A 15,382-nucleotide genomic window follows, 5' to 3' on the forward strand; every position below is an offset into this window, starting at 1 on the left:
CTGGCCAGGGTAGTTGACTTACACCTTCTAGAGCACGTTGGGTGGCACGGGATACATGCGGACGTGCATTGTCCTGTTGGAACAGCAAGTTCCCTGGCCGGTCTAGGAATGGTAGAACGATGGGTTCGATGACGGTTTGGATGTACCGTGCACTATTCAGTGTCCCCTCGACGATCACCAGTGGTGTACGGCCAGTGTAGGAGATCGCTCCCCACACCATGATGCCGGGTGTTGGCCCTGTGTGCCTCGGTCGTATGCAGTCCTGATTGTGGCGCTCACCTGCACGGCGCCAAACACGCATACGACCATCATTGGCACCAAGGCAGAAGCGACTCTCATCGCTGAAGACGACACGTCTCCATTCGTCCCTCCATTCACGCCTGTCGCGACACCACTGGAGGCGGGCTGCACGATGTTGGGGCGTGAGCGGAAGACGGCCTAACGGTGTGCGGGACCGTAGCCCAGCTTCATGGAGACGGTTGCGAATGGTCCTCGCCGATACCCCAGGAGCAACAGTGTCCCTAATTTGCTGGGAAGTGGCGGTGCAGTCCCCTACGGCACTGCATAGGATCCTACGGTTTTGGCGAGCATCCGTGCGTCGCTGCGGTCCGGTCCGGTCCCAGGTCGACGGGCACGTGCACCTTCCGCCGACCACTGGCGACAACATCGATGTACTGTGGAGACCTCACGCCCCACGTGTTGAGCAATTCGGCGGTACGTCCACCCGGCCTCCCGCATGCCCACTATACGCCCTCGCTCAAAGTCCGTCAACTGCACATACGGTTCACGTCCACGCTGTCGCGGCATGCTACCAGTGTTAAAGACTGCGATGGAGCTCCGTATGCCACGGCAAACTGGCTGACACTGACGGCGGCGGTGCACAAATGCTGCGCAGCTAGCGCCATTCGACGGCCAACACCGCGGTTCCTGGTGTGTCCACTGTGCCGTGCGTGTGATCATTGCTTGTACAGCCCTCTCGCAGTGTCCGGAGCAAGTATGGTGGGTCTGACACACCGGTGTCAATGTGTTCTTTTTTCCATTTCCAGGAGTGTACATAGTGATGTCCAGATACTTTTGATCAGATAGTGTATGAAAGTATGAGGTCTGTTCAAAAAATTCTGGAGCACTCATAATTTCGTGCCAGTGGTGTGTTGGAGCAAAATGCGATTGGCGTCCCAGCACACACACCTGTGTTTAATGTGTAACTGCTGGAGGTTTCATAGTTGTATGTCTGTTAGTTATTGTTCAATGCTGTATTGAGTAGAATGTTGTGTCGCACAGTTAGCGAATTTCGAGATGGCAGAATTAGAGGAGCAGCGCGTTTGCATTAAATTTTGTGTGAAAGTCAGGAAAACCTTTACAGAGACACACCAAATGATATAGAAAGCCTATGATGATGAACGCTCACGCCAGTGGTTCTCAAAATTTTTGAGCTTTGGACACATTTAAGAGGCCGCAAATAATTGTGCGTGCATTTAAAAGGCCGCAAATAATTGAGGGCACACTATATACATATTTCTGAGACACATTTTACAACAGTCAATACAGGAAATAAATACTGTGATAAAATAACAACTAAATCATTTTATTTTGAATTTCATGTCCAGACTACAGAAAATACAACTTCCATTGATAAAAAACATACATTATCACAATATTAACAAATAATTTTTGTATAAAAAATCTGAGACATTCATGAAGCACTATTACCACTCAAATGCAATGGCCGCGTGCTGTGTTGCCTCCTACCTTACCAAGATGAAGGGCAAGAGAAACTATTAAGTGAAACATATTGAAATGAAATAAAGCAGTAAAACTAATGATTAATTCAAATTATAGAGAAAAGTAATAATGCAATACAAATGAAACATACCTTACATCCACTCTTTCTAGTGTTTTGGGGAAACATGAGCCTTATGTGTCCTCATGATTTCTTCAATGTTTGGAGATATATATGTAAGACAAACTCTCATTTCCTTGTCAATACATTGAAAAGTTCCTCTCTTTCTACATTTAATTGTGGTGAGTGCAGAAAATCCTAATTCATATACATATGATGTTGAAAATTGAAGTAAAATGTTCAAAGCCTTTTTAAATATTGACACATATTCTTTTTTTATAGAAATCCAAAAGGCTTCAAGAGACAATTCCTTATGCTTAATTATCAGTCCATGATCAGTAGATACAGTTGCCAGGTCTTCTTGTTCTGTTAATGTTAAGCCGAAATCACCTGAAGTTTCCATGTATGGGTTTCTGATCCAATCGTACTGTTTAGTGTTGGGGATGGAAAATGTGAACTCAGTGTCTCTTCTAAGCTTATTAAATGATCTATTGTTATTGGAAGTATTTCATTTAAGCATGTACTCCTTACGAACTGGAATATTTCCAAGTTACCTTGAACAGCTTTTCTTTTCCATATTTTTATTTTTCCATATGTTTTCTGTGAAACACTTTAATTTTGTCGGTGGATGTGAGGATATTTTCTTATTTCCCTTGCCTGCTAGTGTTCAAAATATTGAACTGCTGAAATATATCAGCCAAATACTGCAATCTGGCAATCCAAAATTCACTCTGAAGGAGGTTGCAAAAATGTTAATGTTTCATTTCTTTAAAACACACGAGAAGTTCTTGTTGTAGCTCACGCACATGGGTAAGTACTTTCCCCCTCGACAACCACCTGACTTCTGTGTGTCAAAGCAACCGTCTATGTTCTGACTCTATATCGATACAAAGTTCTTCGAATAAATGTGTTTTGACAGATCTTGTTTTAATAAAATTTACCATCTGAACAACTTGCTCTAAGACTTCTCTCAATTTTTCTCCCCATGTTTTTGCTATTAAGGCCTCTCTATGAAGAAAGCAGTGAGTTACAATAACACCATCTGTACAAATTATTAAGATAATCATTTAAAATGTTGAAAACATCCTTACCTTTAGTAGACACACTTAATTCTTTGCAGAAAAGAAACTGATTTACTATATGATCTTGATTAATGAAATGGATAAATGCTAAGAGTTGTGATTGGTGGGTTATGTCTGTTGATTCAACAACTTGCGATGCAAAGTTTGAGTGCTTGAGTTTATTACTGCATACATTTTTCTCAATATCAGTAGACATTTCCATAATACCTCTGTGAACTGCATAATTCGACAAAGGAATCTTGGTTATTTTCATAGCTGCTTCATTTTCTAGCATTGTCATGACCATTTTTTTGCAAGCAGACAAAATAAGTGACTCACCTATAGTATGAACTTTCTTACTCTTTGCTATTAGTTCAGAGACTTGGTAGGAAGCAATCAGAAACAGACATTGCACTTTTTAAAAAAAATATGCTGCTCTTGTTTACTGTTCAGACACTCTCTTGAAATAGCTTACAGGTTTATCTTGCAAATGTGAATGCATTGTTTTAAAATGTTTGCTCAGCTTTCTAGGAAGCAGAGACTCATTTGCCATTTTATACCCACACACCAAGCATAGTGGGAAAGGATAATCTTCACACTCAATACAAGTGAAACCATAGCTTAAGTAGCTTTCATTGTACTTCCGATTAGGCCTCTGTTTTGCTTTTTTTACTTGCACTTAGTGTTTGTTCACTTCCAGAATTGGATTCTTCGACAGCATGCTTGTTTCTCAGAAATCTGTCCATTTTATTCGATTGCATTTTGTATATAAGATTCACTTCTAGCGCTTTGAAAATAAGCAGTATGCGGTACACAAAACATGAGCCCCACATACGCTAGCAACACCTCAATGACATATCACCTGAAAACTCTGCAATGACGTCAAGCGCACAACAATGGAAACGGTTTTCCTTCTGGGCCTGGATTTTTGTACATCCATGGGTTAACAGTGCTGCCAATGATAATTTTCAAGTTCCATTAACCTTGCTGGAGGCTTCTGTCATGGGTCTGCTGGATCACTAAACTGCAGTGGAAATTATGCTCAGAAATAGGAAGGCTTCATGAACAATGATGATCATGTTCGCATGTGCTACTCATCTGTAGCAAAGAACATGAAATGAAATTCTTGTAGTCATGGACAGCTCGAGGTCAAACAATAACAACCTCTCAAAGATAATGTCCTCTCCCAGTTTCTCTTTTCAATAATATTTTATTGATAACAGAAAGGTAAGCATCTCCAATAAAATATTGTTAAAAAGTGAGTGGTTGTGGATGTTATTTATAATTTTTTGATACACACTCACAGTACCTAAATACATCATAAAGGCTAATAATAATAATAATAATAATAATAATAATAATATGCCATTCACTTCCTATATGCTGTTGCAGCCCCACTCGAGTTAGGTGGAATAGGTTCGCAATCATTGGGAACGACACGAAACCTTCCGAATTCTATGGACAAGTTGTGATCACATGCATAGCGCACAAGGCTCAATTTCAGGATGGCTACCATCATAAAAGAAAAATGTCCATAGGTGAATCAACTGTGAAACAAAAGCGTGACACAATCAGATAATACCTGTAAGTGTTTCCATCGGAAAAATCCATCAGTTGTCAACTATTTTGTCACCATTTTCTCCTGATTCTGAACGATTGGAACTGACCAGAAATCCATTAATGCTTGGCAACACTGTGGATTAACTCAATATTTATTTACAAACTTTAAGAGCGACACAAGTGTCGTACCATTTGGTTACGGAAAGAAGGCATGGAATGAGGTATGCGAAAATAATTTGCATGGCGCCTACTGGGCGAAGGGTGGTGAGAGGGGAAATGGTTAGGAAAATTTCACGACCAGTGCTAGTCATCCATGGATGCCTATGCGCCTGGTACTGACCAGCGACTAAGATAGTTATATTTTACACACAAAAGTAAAAAGGGTTCCCTAAAAGTGCATTATTTCTATCAAAAATTGTGAAATTGAGGTAAGACTGTTGCAATGCAGTTCTAGTGCAAAGAGTTGAAGAAAATGGCATTTGAGGCATTTATTAATTATGAATGACCATGAAGCATTATGTTGCAAGGAACCTGCAGTCCATGGTTGCAGTCTTGGACTGCAAGTTTTTACAACATATCAAATAAGTTACTGTATTGACCACACCAAACTTTACCATGGATGAAGTGTTACATTTATAAATTCAGTTATATTTATTATTAAATGAATAATCACACCCACCACTGCATATTGTTATGATTGTAGGAATGTGACAATTATCTGACCATTCTGTTTCTCCACACTGCAGCATTCTGCCATCCAAATGATTATTTTTCTCGCCCCATTGTGAATTACACTTTCTATAGAATTCCTTACAGTTCTCGGTGGTCTAAGGGATGACCACGATTGGCCAATGACGGCTTTATCATTGGTCATTATTTTAAAATACCTTTGTCCAGTTCCTAAACAGCCACTACCGTTAGATTGCTAAGATTAGCAGCAATGGAAGAGAGAAAACAGTCAGCATGAAACGTACCGAATACTGTCGATGCTAAAAGGAGATAAGCCACTTTATTTCCTTAACCAAACTGAACTATTTGACACAGCTTAAGGATTCGTTCCGTATTATAAATGTCATGAAATGGATAAAACTGAGTAGCTATGTGTTCTTTTATATTTGGCCATATGTTTTCCTAAAATATTATGGGGTGCACCTGTAAATGTTTTAGGGGGCACCAGTCCACCCTGGTGCACAGTTTGAGAACCACTGGTTTAACCTGCACACAGTGTTATGAATAGTTCACACAGTTTAAAAATGGCCAGTCCAAAGTTAAAGATGACCCTTGTTCAGGATGCCCTTTGACGTCTACTGACAACACTCATGTCAAGAACGTCAACAAAACTGTGTGTGGTAATCAAACACTGACTGTGTAAGAGATTACAGAAGAATGTAAAATTTCAATTGGATCATGTCATGAAATCCTGACACAGCGTCTTGGAACGCATTGTGTTTCTGCCAAGTTCGTCCCACTGCTCATAAGTCAAGACCAGAAAGACCTCTGCCTCGTAATCTGTGAAGAGCTTTTGTATTGCACAAATGAAAACATGATGTTCCTTAAGAGAATCATATCTGGTCTGTGGTCGTGATGTTGCGACTAAGGTTTAATCTTCATAAGGGGTTGAGAAAGGTTCTCCAAGACCAAAAAAAGGTCTTGAGATCATGTCAAATGTGAAAGCCATGCTGATAGTTCTCTTTGACTTTGAAGCATTAGTTCATCATGAATTTATGCCACAGGGACACTGTTAATCAATGGTACTATTGGAATGTGTCATGATGCCTCCAAGAAAATGTCAGAAGGAAACAGCCTGAAATGTGGCAAGACAATTCATGGCTCTTGCATCACAATGAAGCAACCGCACATTCGTGTCTGTTGGTGCGTGACTGTTGCATAAAAAATGAAATCTCTGTGCTGCCTCATCCTCCATACTCTCCAGACCTGGCTCCTGCAGACTTTGTTTTTATGTCAAAAGTTGAACACCCTGTTGAAAGGACGAAGATTTGCAACAGTAGATGACATAAAAGAAAATTCACAGACAGCACATCACACGATGCTGCAAGAGATGTGCCGAGACTGCTTCTGGAAGTGGAAATGGCATTGGGAGCAGTGTGTCAATTGTAGAGGAGAGTATTTAGAAGGAGACCCTGTATAAAAGTAAAAGGTAAGCAAAGAAAAATTTTGAGGATGAAGTTCTGAAATTTTTTTAACAGACCTCATACATACCTATCTCTCGGAGCTAATAGTTCATTCCTCATGGAGGTTTGGGGAAGGTTAAAAAGAAAGATTGGGGTGGAGGAACAAAGCTATTGGGAGAACAAGAAGGGACAAAGTTTTTAGTTTAACATTCTGTCTGCAGTATGACAGTTGGAGATGGCGTGCTTAGTTGGAAAAGATGGGAAGAAAATTGAAGGGAGGGTTTTCAAAGAAAGTATTGTGACATTTAAGTGAAATTATGGGTATCACAGGAAACTTAAATTTGGACAGACAAGTAGGGATTTAACGTCAGTTTCTCCCAGTTATGATATTCCTCCCAAATATGCAGCTAGTAATATAAACAATAGCATCACCCTGCTCATTTTTGTCTAAAGGTTACACAATCCTTCAATGAAATGTCACAACCTCATCCCCTTCATTCACTCTGCTAGGCATCTCTTCTCAACTGCACAAACTTTAAAATTATTCTTTTGCACTTAACTAAGGATCTCCATCAGCACTTCCTAAGTTAATGATTTCACTTTTTACTTCTTTTATGTACTATCCATTTGTCTAAAGCCATCTCTTTTTAAATGATTTTAATTCTTTGAATTTGTTGTTGGTTTCATTTCTAAGTGACCTACAAGGCTGTCTTCTTATGTGTTTTCCTTACTCTTCTACTGATTCTCTTTGTTTTGTTCTGCAGGAAAAATCATCATTAGATTATTTCAGAACACTTTGTATCCAGTGCATATATGAGGGTCACTCCAAAAGAAATGCACACTATTTTGTAAAAATACAGTTTTTATTCTGCATGTGTGAAAGTTTTACAGTGTGTAGATACATCCTTCCATCTTGTTTTCAAACTTAGTTCAACCTGTTCCTGTGAGTGGCGCCGTCACAGCATGTCTTCAAGATGGCTGCTACACTTGATGTTCGTCAGAAGCAATGTTCTGTCATAGAATTCCTGTGCTGTGAAAATGAGACAGTGGGAAACATCCACAAGAGGTTGAAAAAGGTATATGGAGATGCTGCTGTCGATCGCAGTACAGTTAGTTGGTGGGTAAGCAGGTTATGTGATGAAAGTGGGCACGGCAATATTAAGGACTGTCCTCGCAATGGCAGGCTTTGTACTGAACACACTCCAGAGAATGTGCAGAGAGTTAATGAATTGGTGACTGCTGACAGACGCATCACAATGAACGAATTGTCATGCTACGCTGGGATAGGGGAAGGAAGTATTTGCAGAATACTTAAAGTGTTGGCGTTAATACAGGCATGGAAAAAAAACATGGAAGTGATTACAAAACTCAGATGGACAACACTGAAACATCCGCCTTACAGTCGTGACTTGGCTCCATGTGACTATCATCTCTTTGGGAAACTGAAAGACTCTCTTCATGGAACAAGGTTTGAAGATGATGGCTCCCTTGTGCACACTGCCAAACAGTGGCTCCAACAGGTTGGTCCAGAATTTTACCATGCGGGTATACAGGTGCTTGTTCCAAGATGGCGTAAGGCAGTTGAGAGGGATGGAAATTATGTGGAGAAATGAAAATATTGTTCCTAAAGGATGTATCTACACACTGTAAAACTTTCAAACATGGAGAATAAAAGATGGATTTTAAAATAAAAAACAGTGTGCATTTCTTTTGGAGTGACCCTCATATTTATTGTGTCTTTAAAGTGGCAGTATCTGTTGCCTTATGCATCCCCATGTCATTGATCATTGCTGAATGTTCCACCTTGTGGGATAGTTTCCAACCACCTGAGTAAGAGCGTGTTGTGAAACACTGTTTCCACTTCCATATTTGACTTTTAAACATGCTCTTCTCAAACTGAGGATGGAAGTCTTCAACTTCTGTAACTCAAAATAATTTAATGTAAATTGTAGCTTTGACTTTGACTATACTCCTTTTAGCGTATGTTTCTAGATGTGTGGAACAGAAAGCATAGTTATGCTTCAAGAAAACACTGTCTGTTTCTCTTTGTTTCCCCATTATGCTTACACAACACCAATGATGAGCATCATATTCCTAAAAAAATGCACAAGTGGGATTTGAATGAAGAAAGAGACCATTATGCATGGCTATTTAACTATATAGATTGCTGAGGTTGAGTAACAATGGAATGTACACTATCTGATCAGAAATATCTGGACACCTCTATGTAATATGGAACTGGCCACCAGATGTCACAAGATGTGGACCCACCAGTATAAAAGAAGGTGGGAAGCACTGTGTTGTCAATAAAGAAGTAGTTACAGCAGAAGGGCCTGTGTGTGTGTGTGTGTGTGTGTGTGTGTGTGTGTTTGTTTTTTATTTTCAGAAGAAGGCTTTGCCAAAAGCTAAATTTATAACAATCTTTTTGTCATGCCTGTCGGCAACTCAAAGTGCCATCCTTACAGTGAGTAGCAATCTATCCCCTCCCTAGTATTGTAGTCCTCATGTACTGACAAACATGGACCGTCTAGCATTGTGAAGAGAGGTTAAAAAAATTAAAAAAAGCAAGAGATCAGCAGAGGAATTTCACATCGGTTGCAAAGTGCTCATTGTACGTAGGGAGTTAAAAAGAATTTATAGCCATACATTTCTGCAGTCAGTGCCGAGTGCTGCTTGAGGTGGTGTAAAGAGTGACACCGCAGGACAGAGGATGACTGGAATTGAATGATTTGGAGTGATGAATTCCGCTATACCTAGTGTCAATCTGATGGAAGGGATTGGGTTTGTTGACTGCCTGGAGGACATTACCTGCCATCTTGAGTCAAGTCAACAGTGAAGTAAGAAGGAGGTGATGTTACTGTATGGTGGTGATTTTCATGGTCAAGGTGAGGCCATTTTATTGTGCTTAGAAAAATGCTAAAATTTGTGTACTGTGTACAGTGGAAGAGTGGTTTAGAGTATATGGTAGTTTGTATCAGGATGACATGCACCCTGTCATAAAGCTGCATCTGTAAGGGAATGATTTGAGACAATAACATTTCTGAAATGGACTGGCCTGGCCAGAGACATGACCTAAACCCAATGGAATACCTTTGGGAAGAGTTAGAATGTCGACTTCACTCTGCATGCCAGGGTCCAACACCACTACCTTCTCTGGTTTTGGCTCTTGAGAAAGAATGAGCTGCCATTCCTCCACAGACATTCAGACATCTCGTTGAAAGTGTCCTCAGCAAAGTTCAAGCCATCATAAAGAAAAGGAGTGGACACAACTCATATTAAGCCACTAAGCCATTGTCAGTAAGCCACTAATAGGTGTCTGGATACCTTCACAAAGGCAGTATGTGTGCACTGGAGTGTTGAGTGCATACTACTGTCTGAAGTTACAAATGTTGCATGTAGCAGACTTATGCAGTAGTGTGATTGGTACCAATGTAACTCATACAAAATGCCTATCTGCTTTGTCTGTTACTGAATCCTTCTAAAGACTCTGCCCTGGAATTTTTCAGTCCTCCCACTATTTGCTGATCCTCTGTTACTATTGCACCATGCTCATCTTTACTGCATGAAATTACTATTACAATATGCTTGGCTCCTTCTGTTGTATGTAGTTGGAAAGAACATCAAAGACAGTAATTTGCACTCCACAAGTGATGGTTGTACACTTTACAACCTAGATTCACGGAACCAAATAAATAAATAAATAAGTACTTCATTTTCCAGTCACAAATGGTGTGTGGGGAGAATGACTGTCAGTAAGATACTGTATGTGTTCAGAGCTCTCAAATTTTGGCCTTGTGGTCTTTTCGTGAAATATATGTCGGAGGGAGCAATATGTGGGATGTGTCTTCTAGGAATGTACATTCTCAGAAACATAACAATAAACTGTAATGTGATCCACAATGCTTGCTTTGTAGTGTTTACCACTAGAATTGAATGAGCATCTGCATACTACTTTTGCACTATCTAACCAAACCTGTGGCAAAACATATTACTCTTTGTATATTGTATGTTTTCATTCCCGGTCACGGGTAAGGTCTCTGGCTGAGGGCCAATACCACCTTGTCAATTGCTTTTATTGACCTGAATCCCTATTACCTTACATATTACGCTTTCAGTTTTGTATGTATTGTAAGATTCCATTCTATTTACATCTTCTTAATGTCTTTGGCACATACTGTAAGATCTCAGTGTATTTACAGCTATTGTTTAATTTCTTAAATGCTGCAGATTACTTGGCAGTACACCATAATATGTTAATCAAATGTTTTGCAACAGCATAATACTGGAAATACTGTGCAGTTAAAGTTCATGAAGTGTAGGCAAAAGTTTGTTTTGTGTAATAATTGCAATATTTTATAAGAATCTTGAGCCAAGTCAGTCAGAAAGATAGAATAAGTAAAGGTCTTTTTGTAGTTGCACAGAGTTAAATCTAACTGGAATTTAATGGTAATGGAACGAGGGATAGGAAAGCCAGTAAAGGATAATATGTTCACTGGTCAAACCATTAAATACCCATAGAGAAATTATTACAAGCATAATTTAATACTGTGTAATTCTCATCCTGGACTTAAAAACTGCCTTGTTTTAAATAGGAAGTGAGTCCACAAGGTTGTGCAGGTACATCACATCCAGGCTAAACCACTCGCTGAGGAATTAACTGCACAATTCCTCCAAATTGCGAGGATGGTGATGTAAGTGTTTTTCTTGCTGTTTCAACATGCTCCACAGATTGTCTATGGGGTTCAAATCAGGTGATTTTGGAGGCCAATCAAGATGTAATAGGGTGGGGCAGTGTTAAGAAAATGAGTAATGTATCCTTTCAACCTGATGTACTTCCCTGCTGTACCCTTGTAAGCGATGGCATCTTTCAAGGTGACCAACTCCAAATGTTCATTCCATGCAGTTCTCATTGCAATGTTCTCTCACTAACAGGTTGAGATGGATCTTCATCCACTGTCTGCGTGAATTCCTGTTGAGTTTGGAAGTGATTTTGATTCACAAGCTGTGAAATGTGTCTCCAATCCCACTCAGTCAGGATCTTTTTTTTCCATCCACATGTTACGCCATGGCTTTTAAACACACTGAAAAGCCTACCCAAAACACTAACAAATCCAGCTACTTCAAACATTGTGTGGCTACAGGCATGGCCAAAACTATTACCCCTTCTGTCACATCCTTACATTTACCCATGTTTATTTACAATGTCCGCTTGACACAAACTGGTAACTGTCTCGCTGATCATACTGCCTTGTACTCACACAGAGACAGTGCACGCATGGTTGAGCATGTGACTAGATCTCTGTGCTATCTGTAAAGGTTTAACAATTCATCTGTGCTTGTGGACTGAGGTGACTAATGTTTTGTCCAGTGAGCTTACTACAATGAGAAGATCATAAATATATTAGATAAAAATCATGTACCAAAGGAAACAATGGAATAAACAAAAGAATGACTCTTGTTGTTACGCAGGCATTGCACAGTGGTTAGGTACATGAAACATCAAGAAATGTGACCTTCAATGGCCTCATTGAAGTATTAGCTAAGTGTAGATAATTATGATCTCTTAGTGTTTTATTTTTGGTCTCTCGTTTATTTATATGTAAGAGTCATTCCTGTTCTTTTTTTTTTTTTTTAATTCCCACCTTAATTTTCATTTCTTCTTGTTTGCATGATGTAATGGTATGAGATTCCAGTAGAATGTTATTGCGAAAGTTCTTCATTGCACTATAACCACACTGTGAATCTACTTAGATCTATACTTTCTGGGCTGCATGTGTTTTATTAGAAGATAGAAATGACAAATACATTAGTAGCAGATGCTGTTTGTCATCCACTTTTATGGACTGATGTACAGCCCTTCTGATTTCTTTACCTTTGTGGAACAGCAAACCGAGCAATTTCATTTCACGTAAGTTGTCGTTCTTAGTGTAATTTACTTGGGTAAAGGCTCTCTGTTCAGTTACACTCTTTGTGTAATTAGCGTGCCTGCAGAAAAAAATTCTAAATTACTAGCACATCTATTGCACTTCATATAGCTGTCTACTTGGTCAGTAAAGTTGGTATTGTGTTTTGTTAATATTTGTCAGAGTTAATCTTTGAGGAAATATTATTAAAAGATAAGTGATTACCACTCATTATCAATGAGTATCTGTTAATTGAGAGTAAATGTGACCACTCACTGAATAGTAGAAGCAGGAGGAGGAGTAGGCAGAGGAGTAGCTGGTGGCTTGGAGGAAGCAGCAGATGTGTGGTGTAACAATGTGCAAGGGAGAGATAGCAGGTGCACAGGCTAGGAATGCTAAATGCTGGCACCACAGCCAGTGAGTTCATGCAGCACATGGTGGTGATAATGTGGAGGTATGGCTTAGGATGGGGTGATGGGACAGAGGAAGAGGAGAGCATTGGGTAGAGGACGTAGTTGTAGTGGGTTAGCTGAGATTGAGACCAGGAGGATTACAGAAGTGAAGGATGTGCTGAAAATATACCTTCCATCTGCATAGTTCAGAAAAGCTAGTGCTGGAGGGGAGGTTCCAGTTGAAATGGCTTGTAAAGCAGCCATTGAACTTGAGCATGTTGTGCTCAGGAGCATGTTGTGCCACTGTGTAGTCAACTCACTTCTTGCTGAGATTAGCTGGTTGGTGGCCATGTGCACATAAAATGCTGTACTGAAATTGCAGCAGAGTTGGTATATGACTGGCTGCTTTCACAGGTGGTCTTACCTCTGTTGGGCTATGATGAGCCTGTGACAGGATTGGCATAGGATGTGCTGGGTAGGTGAATCAGGAAGGCCTTGCATCTGGATCTTCCACAGGGGTACGACCTCTGTTGCAAAGGGTACGGAGTGGGAGTGGCATCAGCGTGGACCAGGATGTTGTGCAGGTTGGGTGGGCAGCAGAATACCACATCAGGAGGGGTGGGAAGGATTGTGGGTAGGATGTCCCTCATTTCTAGCCATGTTGATAGGTAGTCAAAGCACTGACAAAGGGCATGGTTCAGTTACTTCTGTCTGGGTTAATACTGGGTGATGAGAGGGTGCACCATTTCAGTTGATTCTTGGGGAGGTGGGGGGGATTAGGCCATCAGACCAGATATAGTGCAGGAAATCTGTTAGTGGACTAGATCTGAGGGATAGTGCCTGTCTGTGAAGAGCTTTGTGAGATCTTCAGCATAGCAGGGCAAGGGAATTCTCATCACTACAGGTATGCCATCCATGGGTGACTAGGCTAAGTGGAAGTGATTTTTTGATGCAGAAGAAGTGACAGCTATCAAAGTGCAGGTATTGTTGATGCTTAATGGGTATCGTATGGATGGAGCCATCAGGGGATTGGAGCTCTATGCTCAGGAAGGTTGCATGTTGGACTGGGGAGAACCAGATTAAGCAAATGGATGAGAAATTGTTGAGTTTGTGAAGGATTGAGGATAGGGTGTGTTGGCGCTGTATCTGTTAAAGTGAAATTACAGAAGTTCTTGTGTAGTTGATTAGTTAATTTTTAAAGAGTAGTGTGTTTTCTGTGGTAGGGGACGGGGAACCAAGCAATTATCATCAGACTATAAACTATGTATGTGAAGATTAGTAAGTAAGTTCTTTATCAAATTTTGTGGACCTTTTATTTTTATTTTCAGCAACTCACAAACTAACATGCTGTAGTTGTGCACATATATGTAGCTTCCACTTTATTTAACTATAAGGGGCATTCAAAAAGAAATGAGCTGGAGGCATAATTACAGAAACCAATACTTGTATGTTAGAAGTATTGACTCAGGCTGTCGTGACACTTATCCCACTGTGGCACAAGGTGGTGAATGGCTGTCTCATAAAATTCCCGGGGCTACAATGTTAACCAGTTCCGCACATGCAGCAGGACGTCGTCGTCCGAGGTGAACCACTTGCCCCTCAGAGCCTTTTTAAGGGGACCAAAAATGACGTAATCACAGGGAGAGATGTCCGGACTGTATGGAGGGTGGCTGAGAACCTCCCATTTGAATTTCTGCAGGACTGCCGCAACTTTGTTGGCCGTATGAGGCTTTGCATTGTCGTTGAGCAGAATGACCCCATGGGTGAGATTGCCTGGTTGTTTTGATTTGATTGCTTGGAGAAGGGTGATCAAGGTTTGCGAGTAACACTGGGCATTCACTGTTGTCCCATACTGCAGGAAGTGAATCAGAAGGGGGCCATCTGGGTCAAAGAAGAACGTCAGCATAACCTTTCCTGCACTCATGTGGACGGTGACATCCAGCTGTACATGTGGAACAGGTTAACCTCACAGTCCATGGAATTTTATGAGACAGCCATTCACCACCTTGTGTCACAGTGGGACAAGTGTGTCAACAGCCAGGGTCAATACTTCTAACATACAGGTAAAGGTTTCTGTAATTATACCTCTGGCTTGTTTCTTTTTGAACTCCTCTTAGATAATCATTTCCTTCTTATCTCCTCATTCTCCTAACACATTTTCACTAATGGGTATTTCCAACCACTTTTCTGATGCTTCTCGGTTTCGTATTGTAGGTACCTGTGAGTGAATATCATGTTGTCTGGTCCATTGCCATATGTTTTGCAGCTAAGACACTGTCTTTCTTTGAAGATCAGTTTCTAATTTTATCTTTAATTATGAACAGCAAAAATTAACACTTTTTTTTTTGTTTTTTTTGCCTGGGATGTCCGAAACATACTTTCTCTTTTTGATTATACTGGATAGTTACTTACCTTTGCTGACATGCTTAAGGACTCCTTCATTTGTCATCCCACCATCGACTGTGGCTAAAGTACTGTGTTGACACCTGTTGTT

General features: G+C 40.4%; 1 protein-coding gene across 2 annotated transcripts in view; it reads left to right on the forward strand.

Annotated features, from left to right (window-relative positions):
• The window catches only part of LOC126263007 (angiogenic factor with G patch and FHA domains 1), a 291,119-nt gene that overhangs the window by 15,242 nt on the left and 260,495 nt on the right, over positions 1–15,382 (forward strand). The window lies entirely within an intron of this gene.

This window comes from Schistocerca nitens, chromosome 6 (assembly GCF_023898315.1).
Source record: "Schistocerca nitens isolate TAMUIC-IGC-003100 chromosome 6, iqSchNite1.1, whole genome shotgun sequence".
Taxonomy (NCBI): Eukaryota; Metazoa; Arthropoda; class Insecta; order Orthoptera; family Acrididae; genus Schistocerca; species Schistocerca nitens.